We start from the raw sequence: 12,699 nt of genomic DNA, 5'->3' as shown, positions 1-12,699 counted from the left end.
TATCCAGTCGCGATCCACGTACGCGTATACAAGCGTGCGCGCGTGTACGCGAGCGGGGAATTTTCGAACCGCGGTTTAAAACCCTTTCGAAAAGCACGAGCCTCGAGACCGGCCCGCGAGACGCGATCGATAAACACGGGGCGAATAATCGACCGCGAACGATCCTCGGGACTCTCTGAATCGGCGCGTTTCACGCGGCAGAGATTTATCGGGCGAGAAAGGTGTTCGAATTGTGTCCAAGAAACGGTACTCGGCTCTAAAAATACGTTTCTAAACCGGAGAATCATCGCGACGGCCCTGTTCAAGAGGAACGCGTGTAGCGACGCGGCGGTGGTGGGGGCGCGCGACTCTTTACGCACCGGCGCATGCGTACGGGCTAGAGTGACGCGGGCGCAGGCGCAGACGCGACGCGCGCATCGGTGGGGGAAGCGCGCACACAGAAACAGGGCGGTGCTTTCATTTATTCATAAATCAACAGCGTCTATTTATAGCCCCGACGGACAAATAGCGATAGTCGTGTGTTCCGTGGCGTGCACGCGCGCGCGCCTCCGACGTTGTATCCTTGAATGGCGAAACAATCGAATGGAAATTAATGCGGCCCGATGAAAAATCAAACGGGCCTCGACACCCGGCTCTTGCCTCGTCGGCCATCTCTTCCACGAGCACGTGGACGACTTTTAGCGCGAGTACGCGCCTGCTTCCTTCGGTCAGGGTCGCGCACGCTCGTATCCGCGATAATTGCACACCTTCTTGCCTTTTAACGTTCCACGTCGCGCCTTGTCGCAAACTTTTTCGACTCTTCGCAGCTATTAATAAACGCTCCGCGACGATTCCATCGCGCCCGGTATCTCGGTCGTCGAGCGGACCCCGTCTCTCCGCGGAGGCTCCATTCTTCTCCGTACCCGCGTCGTCCCGATTACGGTTCGCGCGTTACCGATTCGCGGCAACGATCGGAGGGAAAAACGCGTGAATCGCGTCTAAAAGGTACGGTACATCTCGGCAGGACGGGGCAACGAGAGGAGCGAAAACGGAACACGAGCGATCTCCAAACGGATCGGTTATTCGGGTGGGTGTCGATGGCCGACGCGATGCGCGACTCCGCTTGCGAGTCCGAAGAAGAGCATACGTAAGGACTCGGTGTAGGCTTGTATATGGGACGGGACAGAGGAGAGAAAGAGAGACAGAGGGAGAGAGAAAGAGAGAGAGAGAGAGAGAGAGAAAGAGCGTGGAGATGGGAAGTTGGCCGTAACGCCGATGCCGATGCCGGTGGTGGCTGCTGCTGGCGTGTCGGTCGGTTGTAGCTGGTTCGTTCAGTCTGTCGCTTGGCAAAGCAATAGCCCAGGCTAAATATAGCCTGGCGATAAACATAGGCAGTTAGTGGAGCCACGGTGTATAGCGGCGTCGGTATCCTTGGTTATACTCGAATGACGCCGGATACACGAGTCTCTCTCGTAACGCCGTGGGATTTCGGCTCTACCTGACAAGCCATTCAAGAATTCCGACCTCACCGGGGGCATAACAGCGTAACAGCGAACGCGGCCAAAGACTGTTGCTGCCGTTGCTGGGACGCATGGCGGCCACCGTGGAAATTCGAAGTCGACGCCGCGTGTCCCCGTGTAATTAACGTTTTCGACTGCCGTTCTAGCGGCATAGCCGGCCTTAACGCTCGGTTTATGGTAATGGGTAATTAATATTGCATGACGCGTGTCGGAGCTGTTGAACTTTCCACGCGGAATTCGTCCACGCGATTTCGTATCTGCTCTGCTCTGGAATGCGATCCGGGATTAATGCGCATTTCCTTTCCACCGTGGTTTGCCTTTCTTTCTCATTCCCCTTTTTCTTTTTATTTTCTCTGTCTTTCTTCCTTTTCTTTTCCCCCCTCTCGCGTTCTTCTTGCACGCTTTTATTGCACGCGCCTTCGACGAGAAACAAGACTCGGTTTTTCCCAGTAATTTCCAACAACGACGTCCGCCACGACGACGACGCCGACGACGAAAGTCGATGGAACGGAGAGCATTCTCCTCCTTCCTTGATTCGATTCGCGTTTCTCGACAAAGCAATACTCGGTCTAAATATAGTCGACCCGATAAACACAGACACTTGGACATATGCTCGACTGATAACGGATAGTCGTTGTAATACGGTTGCTGTAATATCGTTCACACCGCCGTAATACTACATGATTTACGCTGTTTTCGTGCCGCGATTAGCGGTAAATATTGACAGACACTGATACGGACCGCGGCCCGTTCAAATCTGCACGAATTTCAGGAGCCATCAGCCAGCCACACAGAGAGAGAGAGAGAGAGAGAGAGAGAGAGAGAGATAACGGCACATTTGTGCAAAGTATATTTTTTCTCCGCTACCAACGGAGAGACGAGGGGAAGCAGGAGAAAGAGAGAGAGAGAGAGAGAGACTTTTGTCGCGTTTCGAGCCTCGTCTCGCGGCAGATAACGCGTTTCGTCGAGTTCTTCGCGAGGCTGAATCGCCGCGGATCCAGAACAATTATAAAACAGAAACAAACGGGAAAATTCCTGCAAGATCGCGTAAACGCGCCGAGTACGCGACTTAAAAATACGTATTTTCGCGGTAACGATAAATCGCGAGTCTCTCCTTCGAAACTCGTAATTTCCAGACGACGTCGATGCTCGAAAAACGGAAGATAAAGGAGAGATAAAGTAAAAAGGGAGAACAAAACGGGAAAGGAAGAGAGAGAAGGAGGTATTCGAAGCGGTTTCCGAGAACCGCTCGAACCACGACACCGAACAAACGCGAGTTGTTCCGCAAATTATCGGGCCGCCGCGCGGAAATTATATTTAGAATCGCGGCATTAGGCTTAACGCGGCGATAGAACGAGCTTAGCCGACGACAAATTAAGGCGATTGCGACGGAGCCGTCGCAGCTCGTTAAATCGCACGCACTTCGCGTATCGCGGGGAGCCACTTGAAAGCGCCGCTTGTACGCGCTCGTTGCTCCGCGCAAGATTTCACCGAGATCCCCGCGACAGCCGTAATTCGAACCGTTCTGCCTCGGCTCCTACCTAAAACGCCACTCCCGCTCTAATTTTTATCGCCTCTTTCTCGCCGTTCAACCGGAAGCGGAAGATCGTTCGCCAAAATGGTCGTTTTCAGCGTCGACGCGATCGTTGAACGGTTGCCTTCTTCGGGGACCAACGGCGCAGGAGAACCGTGCTCCGTGTGTCGAAGACGGGAAATGGCGGGAAATACCGGAGGGAAGGATTACTCGCGAATCTCGAGGAGGGAACTAGGAAGCTCGTCGCGATGGCGTTATCGCGGGAAAGATGATGTACGCGCAGTAAAACTTGACCTTAACGTTAATTCCCGCGCGCACCGCGATGGCAACGACTGACGGCAGAGCCAACGACGAAATCTTTCTCCCGATCACGTGCCTTTCGTGTATCTCGAGTAATCGTCTTAAGAGCTCGACGAATTAGCGACACCTTACTCCGCGACGGCGGCCATGCTCCTCGGTCTCGTTCTCGCGTCTCGGCCGCCATTACCGCGTCGTTCCATCGGCCAGAGGTCTAGGTATCGCGGCACGAGAAGTAACGCGGCGTGGATGTCGGAGGAAGTTTGAAACGTTAGATAAATAGAGCACGACTGGAGGCGCGAACTTTCCACGCGACAAGATGGCCAAACGTGCTGATCACGTGCTCGAATCTCCGGATAAGCTGCGACGACACGACGAAGAAATTCGTTTATCTGCGTGCCAGAAGCGGCCGCGAACGACGTCGTCGTAAAACGAGGGAAGAACAACGCCGGTCGACCATACATTCTTGTTGACCGAATGAATACGCGTCGGTACGCCGGGCCCATAATTGGTGCCGGCCAATTAAGGGTTAATTGAGTGTATTTTAGCCTGAAACCAGCCGCGTCGTCGTTACTTAAGGCGGCACCCACATTAAACTCCAGCCCGACGCTCCGCTCCCGCTTCGCCTGCGGCTTTGCACGCTCGCAGCGGCAGCACCAGCGGTCGAAATAACGCTCCCCCTTGTCTATATACGAAGGCTACTTTGTGCCTTACATCCCCCTCGTTGTCGCCGCGCGACCAACGCGATTATCCGGCCATCGATTTATTCGCTGTACGTTAACCTTTTTATGGGTGTCAACCGGCCGCGTGTGTGTATACGGGAAAAAGGTGGAGAATGCCGGCTTTACAGCGAGCTGACACGTGCTTCCAGCGTGTCGTTAAGCGATTCCTTTTTCTCCTTTGCCCGACGTTGTTGCCGGTACCGGGCACGATCGTTAAAGGCAAATTTCCACTCGTGGATGCTTCTTTTCGACCGCCGATAGAGCTCCCGTGCCGTACAAAGGAACGGGAATCGAGATACCCAGGGAAAATAGCAGTGCCCGTCCGATCGGAGATCGAAGTGCGAATAATTTCAAAGTGCCGCGATACTCGGGACGCGGAAATTAGTTGCGATGGCTGCCGCTGCGGCGCATCGGTGCTCGCGGCGCGGCTAATTCGAACTGCGATCCTTGAACGCTGACAGCGAGTCGGAGCCAAGGTCAAAAAACACGTTAGTCACGTTCGATCGAAGCGTGCACCGTGAATCACGCGCGGTACGCGATCGGGAAAACTGTGTTGCCTTTGGTGGCACGGAGAACGCGCGCGTCGAAGACGATCGCGGGGACGACAGCGGCGTCGCGACGAGCAGCTCGACGCATCGCGCGATATTCGATCCAGCCAACGAGGAATAAAGCGAACCGACCGGATCGATAAACGATGATTCACGAATAGATAATTTCCTCCCACCGACGTACCCTCGACCGCGATTTGAATTTCAGAACGGTGTCCCAGAAGCGAGGGTGAGGAGGGGCCGAGGAGGAAGGGAGAGAAAATGGATGCGAGATCGAAATACGGATTAGAAATCGAACCAGTTTCTGCACGGTCCGGTGGGAAAGCGACGCACAGCTCGCGAAGCGATTTCTGCGTAAATATTAATTAATCCTGTTGCCGCGATATTACGTTACTCGCTCGGTCGGTCTTTCTTCCTGCTGCTCTCGAGAGCGGACACGAGCCGCCAATGACGGAGCAAACGAGCAACCAGTCAGCCACCGGCGTGCCTGCGAAACCAGTATTCTCACACTCTGTTCGCTCTTTTATTCCCGCCCGCTAAAAATAGAGCCTACTCCGGTAAAAACGTCCGCGTTGTGTTTCTCCTCTGGCCGTGATGAATGGATCGTTCCCCGATGCCTTCTCTCAGGCTCGCGCAGACCGTTCGCACGATTTCCAGCCGCGGCCGCGATCCATGCATCCATATTCCGCGCCCGACGCCGGCTCCGATCCACTTCGGGGCCATCCACTTCCGTCCCAACCCGCGCCAAGTGAAAACCAATTGACCCAATTATCGGAAAACTCCACTCCACGACGAGTTATCTCGCTGGCAGTTGCTCTGAGCCTCTCGCTATAGACACGTCGAGAGGATTTGGTCGTGTCTGACGAGCCGGAACGGTATTAAAGGGTCGCGTATAGCGCAAGCCAGAGTTCAACTGCCTAAATGGCAGTGATAAACGTCGAATTTTGGTAAAAGAACGATATTCGGGCGTTGGGAATAATCTCTGAATTATTTACACTCGAGAAAACTCGAGATGGACGAAGACGCGCCATTCTCGTAGCCAGGATTTCGATATCGAGGAGCGTGCTCGATATCTCGAGACATCTTCGAGACGACTCGCTTCTCGGAGAGTGTGCGGCACTCTCTCGCGTTTCAAGGGGGAATTATCCATTAGTCTTTCTTAAAAGCTCGACAGGGTACCGTGAACTTGACACCGTAAATTGGACTCGGTCTTCGTGACGGGTGAACTCCGGTTCGTACAGTCTACGTACGCGAGTTCGAAAGTAACTATAATCCTCGGCGAGGGATTATCGGGCGAAATAGACGCGAATGCGAGTAGCAACGCGAACTTGTTCCGTTAGCGAGAATAGACGGCGAACGGAACGGAGCGGCGAATTACGCGTTGGCATGGTGGAACGGCGATAGATCGAGCATTATCGATGAATTTCTCAACGTTATGTCATCCGTATTAGCGGCGTTGCGTAATGCAAGCACGGGCCGCGTGTGCGGGCGGCTAATCGAGGCGCGTGCGCGTATTTTCCCGATAAAAAGGGATAACCGGTGCACGTATGCGCGCATGCCACGCTATGCCAGCACCAGGTTAATTTTACGTAATATCGGAGCGTTTATATTCTCGCGGGCCGATCGGCGACTCTTCTCGGCCAGTGGCGCGTCCGGTCGCTCGTAAATTCCTCACGCTATCGCGATATATTTAACTCGGCGATAATGTAGCAAACAAATCGTATCGTTTCGCGCGGAACCGGTATTCTCACGCTCTGCTCTCTCGGCTCGTCCGCGTTCTCCTCCCTTTTGCTAAAGATAGCGTGTATTTAAGCCGTCTGCTCGCTGCACGCACGCGGATTCTGCACCGGCGCGTTGCACATGCCACGGAAGAAAATCACGCGAACCATCCGCGTCGCGTAGCCACCGTGGGCCCGCCGATACCATGCGCGACAATGGCGGCCGGTACGCGCTCGCGCGGGCTAGAGACGCGCGGCGAGAAATCGTCGATCATCGTTGGCCGAGCGTCGGCTAAAGATAGCCCGGCGATTACTTCATCGTGGAAATCACGTAACGTCACTCGAAACAGAGATATAATGTGGGTCGGTGTCGAGGAGATACGACGCGGTGCACACGTATCGCCGCCGCGTTACGATGTTTCTATTAGCTTCTTCCTCTTCTTCTACCGCCGCTGCTACTTCTGCCTCCGCTTTCTTCCCTTTTCCAAGCGGTTCGTCGTCACGATCAAGTTTTTACCGGCGGCCGCGTGTACGCCACTCGCGCGCTGTATAAATAATGCATACGCCACGCCAAAGAAGCGCACCGTCCGCTATTACCGGACCGATAGCTACCGCACAAGCGCTATTATTACGTCGTTATTGCGCAAGATGAAAGTATCGCAATGCTATTTCGCGCCCACGCGTCGCGGCGATCTCTGAAAGGCGATGCTCTGCACCACGCGCTTTTCAACAACTCGCCCGAAATCCGTCCTCCGTATCCTGCTCGTCGTCGCGCGCGAATTAAGCGGAGAACAACGGGCAGAGAGCCGGCAGGAAGGTAAAATAGGAGAACCGGTTATTACTCGCGGGCCCGAGTCAATTACGAATTCTTCTCGTCGTTCGAATCCGAATTCCTCTTCGGAATACCGCTTACGCGCGATGACAGTTTCCTGGACCGCTTCGGCGATTAATTTCGCGAGCCACGCGAGTTTGCGAGAGTTGGCACAGTTTCGCCAAACTTCTCGCCGTTTTCTTCTTACATCCATCCGTATTTTACTCGCGTTTATTTCCTCGCGATCGATTCTTCGCTCACGCGTTTCAAATTTCCCGCGTCCGCGCCGCGACCACCCAATTCGAACGCGCGCGTATACTGTGGCAGAGGAGCGCGGAAAGAAGAGTAGAAACGCATCGGGGATATGACTCGTAAAGTGTGTCACAGCGTGTCGGACACGGACTTCTGGTAGCGCGAATAGAAAAGTGGACGCGTGTCGGTTGGACGAGGCAGGACACCGGGACGGACCGACACCTGGAGCCGGACCAGGTAAGCGTCCGTTCGAGTGCGTGGGGCATCAACAGGCTCGGCTATAAATAGACCGCGAAGGTCAGGGGAATCAGCAGTTTTCATGCAAATGCGGCATCGATGGAATAATATTGCTCCTTTCGCGGCCAAGTCCGATCACGCGGGTCCGGTTACTCGCGGATTCCGCTCGTTACGGTTTAATCCGTTTTCGCTAGCCGGATCGAGCGTGCACCACCCTCGATCGTCACGCTCGATCACCACTCGGCGATCATTCGCGATGGCCGAGTCGATGCCAGCAGGAACGCTGAAATTTATATCCGCAATTCGCGTTGTTTACTCGGTGGCGTCGCTCGGCGCTTTATCATCGCGGCGAACGCGCGATTTGAATTGGAGATTTGGCTGACAGAGGTGAGTCGAGTGAGAGAAAGAGAGAGAGAGAGAAAAGGAGAGGGAAGGTAGGACGAGTGGAATGGTTCGAGACGAGATCGTCGCCGCGGACAAGCTCGCCACGAGGTTTATACGCGAGCGGGTAATGGACTTTACGGCGGTTTCTCGGCCGCTCACAGGAACATTGTCACCAGCGACGGCTCTCGGGTTTCAGCGTCGATCTCGCATGCCGAGCGGACGCCTCAAATCGAGTTACGCAAGGTCTCAAAGGGTAATTCGACGTGCAGCCGTTTACGTCGCATCCTCCGAGAATATTGCACGCGAAATTGCGGGCAATCTTGGCCACAGATTCTACGTGCTGCTACGATTCCGTTCGGTCCGGTCATGGACGCTCAAATTTCGCTCGCAAAGCCGGCCTCAGAATTTCGGAATTTATTTTCAACGTTAATTTGTTCGATGGAATTTGCCAAATTTTGCGGGAAGGTAACAAGGATTCGATTTGGAGAAACGTCGAGTACGTTGTCAAAGATATATCTGCGATGGAACGATCCACAGATGTCTGCAGTTTATTTCAACTATCGATTTGCCGATCGAAATCCTTCGAGTTCTCTAGAAAAATAATTTCTCGCGCGTAATAAGTATCGGAGAATTTTTCGATCGACCCGTAAGAACACCGAAGACCATAGAATTTTGAAATCTATTCTAACCATCGATCCGTCGATGCAAATCCTTCAGATTCCTCCAAAAAATAATTTCTCGCGCGTAATAAGTATCGGAGAATTCTGCGATGGACCCGTGAGAACACCGATCATAGAATTTTGTAATTTATTCTAACCACCGATTCGTCCATGCAAATCCTCCAGATTCTCCCCGCAAAATTAATTTCTAACTCGTTCAAGCGAACGCGTGTCGCGTCCACTAGTTTCCCAATCCCCGGAGATGCGAACGAAATATCTCTGTTACCGATCCACAAAATTTCGCGATTTCTTCCAACGTCCATTTTGGCCGAGAAAAAATTCTACAAATTTCGGTGAAAAAAAAAAAGAAGAAATAATTGCGCTTGAGAAAGGCGCAAAGTAGGCGCTCGGCGTGTCGCGGTCGAGAGTTTTCCGATCGGCGGAGACGTCATCGACTCGGCCGGCAGCGCAATCAACAGGTGGTTGCACCAACCGCGATGCAGTGACCCGCGTGCGAGTGCGTGTGCGTGGCGGAGCGCTGGCTGGCCGAGTGGAGAGGATCGAGAGAGCGAGTCGCGCTGCTTATCGAAAGTTCCCACTGGATCGCGATACCCGCATATACGCGCGCTGGTTACGAGAGCCGTGGCATAGGCGGCTGTTCAGCCTCTGTGGTCCACCTACGGGCTATCCACCTAAACGGGTAGCCGTTTCGTTGTACAGGGTGGTCCGCGTGGCCGGGCCCACCCGAACAGCTTTCCATTCGACGAACGGACGTGCAGGACTTTCAGTAATTTGTATTTTCTTCGTTCTATGCCCCGGCTACTTTTAGGAATGCACTCGAAGAGAGTTCAGCCCCGAGATTCTTGAATTACGCCTCGCGCCGATTGGTTTCTCCGTTTAGCTGGCGGGAAACGCAGCTATGCGGAGGATGATCTTTAAAATTACTGCTGCAGCCCCGGGAATGTGGAGATCGATAGGTTGAACGAGCGATGGGGCGTTGATAAGTCGGCTGGCTTTGATACGGACACGCGGTATTCGCTCGGTGCTACGTGAATAGGGAAAACCGGATAATGGATTGATTAGTCCACCGTGTATCTTTAACCGACGGATCGAATCGGAGGAATGTCGGTTTCCAATTACGGTTCGGACCATAATGCCTCGACCCGTGGTCGTTAATACGAGACTTTCCAACTATTATTACATACTTCCGTTAGTCCCACTTAAGAACCCATTTATCTCCACGAAAAATCTAACCGCGTCGGTTTGTCAAAAATCCGCCTGGGAAATTTCACGTCGGACAAATTGCGAGGGGGGACTCGCGCGAGTAACCCGGAGACACGAAGTTTCCTTCCTGATATATTTTTAATTCGGGGTCGAACGAATTATTCGCGCGGAACTTTTCTCGTTGAGAAAAACCCTAGGAATTCTAAGTCTTTCGGTCCCCTGTAAAGTTCCAAAGAAGGGGTCCGAATGAGACCCCTGTATGTAATTTGTAACTTTCGGACATGTCACGCGTTGTGAATTATAAATTATACATCTCACGAATCGAGTTTACACTTAATAAAATTGTATTAAAATCGTCTCGTTTCACGAGGGTTCGGAGTGGCCCCCTTGTTAGAGGTTCCAACGTAAAGCGTACGAAAATCCTGGGGTTTATTTTTCCTCGCACGGTACATATTACGTCTAACGCGTATATTTATAGCACCCGTGCTCGCTGTTCGGAACATGTTAAGTTTCCAACTGTTTAATTTTCAATCTCTCAAGAAAGCGAAGACGCATCGACACGCTGCGATGGAAGCAGCTCTTGCCGCTATCTCTCCCGCACTCGGAGAAACCCGCGATTTCAATTTAACCAATCTTTTAATTAGCCCGAACCATCGAAAACGGCAGAGCCGGTGATTTACGCTCGCTGCCGCGTAACGTGATTTATATCTTCACTTTTGCAGTCGCGTTCGCGTATTTGGCCGCTTCGCGATACCTAACTGCAGCGACCGAAACCCTAAGTTGCCGTGATTTGATCTAATTCGCTCGATTGCGGCGATAAAGCCTCTCGTAAATTCTTTATATCCGTGTCGTAGCTATATCGATCGCTATCGCGGTGGTACCGGAAATTCCGCCATCTTTCGACCCTTCGGGACCCACGCGCGAAATTAAGGGGCCGTCCGGAATTGGGGCAAATTAAAAATTCGAAAAAGGAAAGGAAAGAGAGGAGAGAGGAGAAATATGGAAAAAATATACGTGGGGAGTAAAAATAAAGGATCGTGTCACGTGTCGGAGTAGCGGAGGCAGCAGTTTTTACCCGACGCCGATCGCGGAGCGTCGCGTGGGAGCGGCGCGTTTTTCGCGCCGGTCGATGCCAGAAATAGCCTGGCGACTCCGGCTGATAGCTCGCCGGTAGGCAGAAAATAAGCCGACGGAAGCTCGAACACGCGAGCGCCGGTAAACATCCGGCGGAAGGAAAACGCGCGAGCCTCGACGAAATTGAACGAGGCGCGTGCGAGCGAGAGAGGAGCCGGTCTTCTCGCGATCCGTTGCGCCCGCTAACGAGTGAAACTAGGTGAAAGTAAGAAGCACGCCGGCTTCTCCTTATGCTCATACGCGGCGCGTCCCTCGAGTTGGTCGCGAGAGAAGGGCCGATTTACGCTCGAATCGCCGCCGCCGCCACGAGCGCACCGTTTCCTTCGATCCTCATCGACGATTCATTTTCTTACGACCTCCGATTAACATAAATTAGTCCGAGGCCTTTTTACGTCCGCGTACCACTTTCTCATATTCCAATCGCTGGAATCGCGCGAGAGAGTCCTCGACAGGCGCGTCCTTACGGCCTTTCCTCTCCTTCCTTCCATCGGTCTTCTATTCCGCTTCTTCGTCCGCGAGACGACCGTCGATTCGACTCCTCCTTCCTCGAAGCAGCCGCGCAATCGAATCGCGTGGGTTAAATTTAATCGAGCGAAGGATCGAGCGTATATCGAGCCTGGCGAAATTTTCCACTCGGAGTAGCGCGCTCGCGGCGCGCGGCCGCCATTTTGGTACCGCCGCGACCGCTTTTCCGTCCATCTTTCGGCCGCGTTCGCGGGCGGGGACATCGAGGACGCTTTCACAAAAATTCGCCATTTCCTGCACGCTGACCGCGATCCTCGAAGCGATCGGGAGGACAGGTCGTAGACGAGTCTACGATTAAGCCGCGACGAAGGTGTTCCTGTTTTTTTGCCACGACGCCGGCGCGTTTTAATCGAGGAGATCGGAATATTACCCGAGAGGCGGGCAGAGATGACCCGGCGAATTCGATTCGTTCGGATGTGCCACTTTCCGAGCGGCGAATTCCACGGAAACGACTGGTCCGAGGACGATTCCAGCCGATTAACGAGGCGTACACAGGCAGACGAGTCGTCCGATCAACCGGTTAAAAATAGACGCGGATCCGTGACATGTGTTTTTATAAATTGCTGCAGGCAGACGATCGTCTTGTAGCCGCTCGCTTCCTGATCGTTCGTTCCATAAATAATCTTCGATTTCGAGCTATTCGATCGGGTCCCGAGACGCAGGAAGCATCGTGGCGCCGTCGCGACGATGCTTCGTTCCCAAATTTTTCCCCTGTTTTTCTATCGAATAGTCGAAACTGTTACGTATAATCTCGAAACGACTTCGGCGCGGAAAAAAGTCGCGAAAGAAAACGATTCGGCAATTCCGTGACGCGAGGCGTCGCCACAGTCGCTGCGAAGGATCGACGACGCTCGTGTTCGGTGGAGTTGCGCAACGAATTCCTCGCGTATCGCGCGGTGGAACTTTGATCGCGGATCGAGGATCGTGGTAGAAGAGGCGAATCGAAAGGAGAAAAAAGCGGATGGAAGCGTACAGGTAGCACGCTCGTCCTCTGGCGTAGCAGCTGACGCGTAGGCCAGACTGGCGGAGTGGTCGAGTGTGCCGTTAAGCAGCCGGATCGGCGAGCGCGCGAAAACGGGTCATCGGGAGAAAACGGAAGGGCCACGAAGTTTCGACGAAGACGATTTCGCGAGTCGTGGGATTTTACGACACCCG

The 12,699-nt window shown here is 53.4% G+C and overlaps 1 protein-coding gene across 2 annotated transcripts in view; it reads right to left on the bottom strand.

Moving 5' to 3' along the window:
* The window catches only part of LOC108555783 (receptor-type guanylate cyclase Gyc76C), a 61,103-nt gene that overhangs the window by 12,640 nt on the left and 35,764 nt on the right, over positions 1 to 12,699 (bottom strand). The window lies entirely within an intron of this gene.

This window comes from Eufriesea mexicana, unplaced genomic scaffold (genome assembly GCF_001483705.2).
Source record: "Eufriesea mexicana isolate 0111107269 unplaced genomic scaffold, ASM148370v2 scaffold265, whole genome shotgun sequence".
Lineage (NCBI taxonomy): Eukaryota > Metazoa > Arthropoda > Insecta > Hymenoptera > Apidae > Eufriesea > Eufriesea mexicana.
Note: the sequence above shows the minus strand (reverse complement) of the source record. Positions and strands in the feature narration are given on the sequence as shown.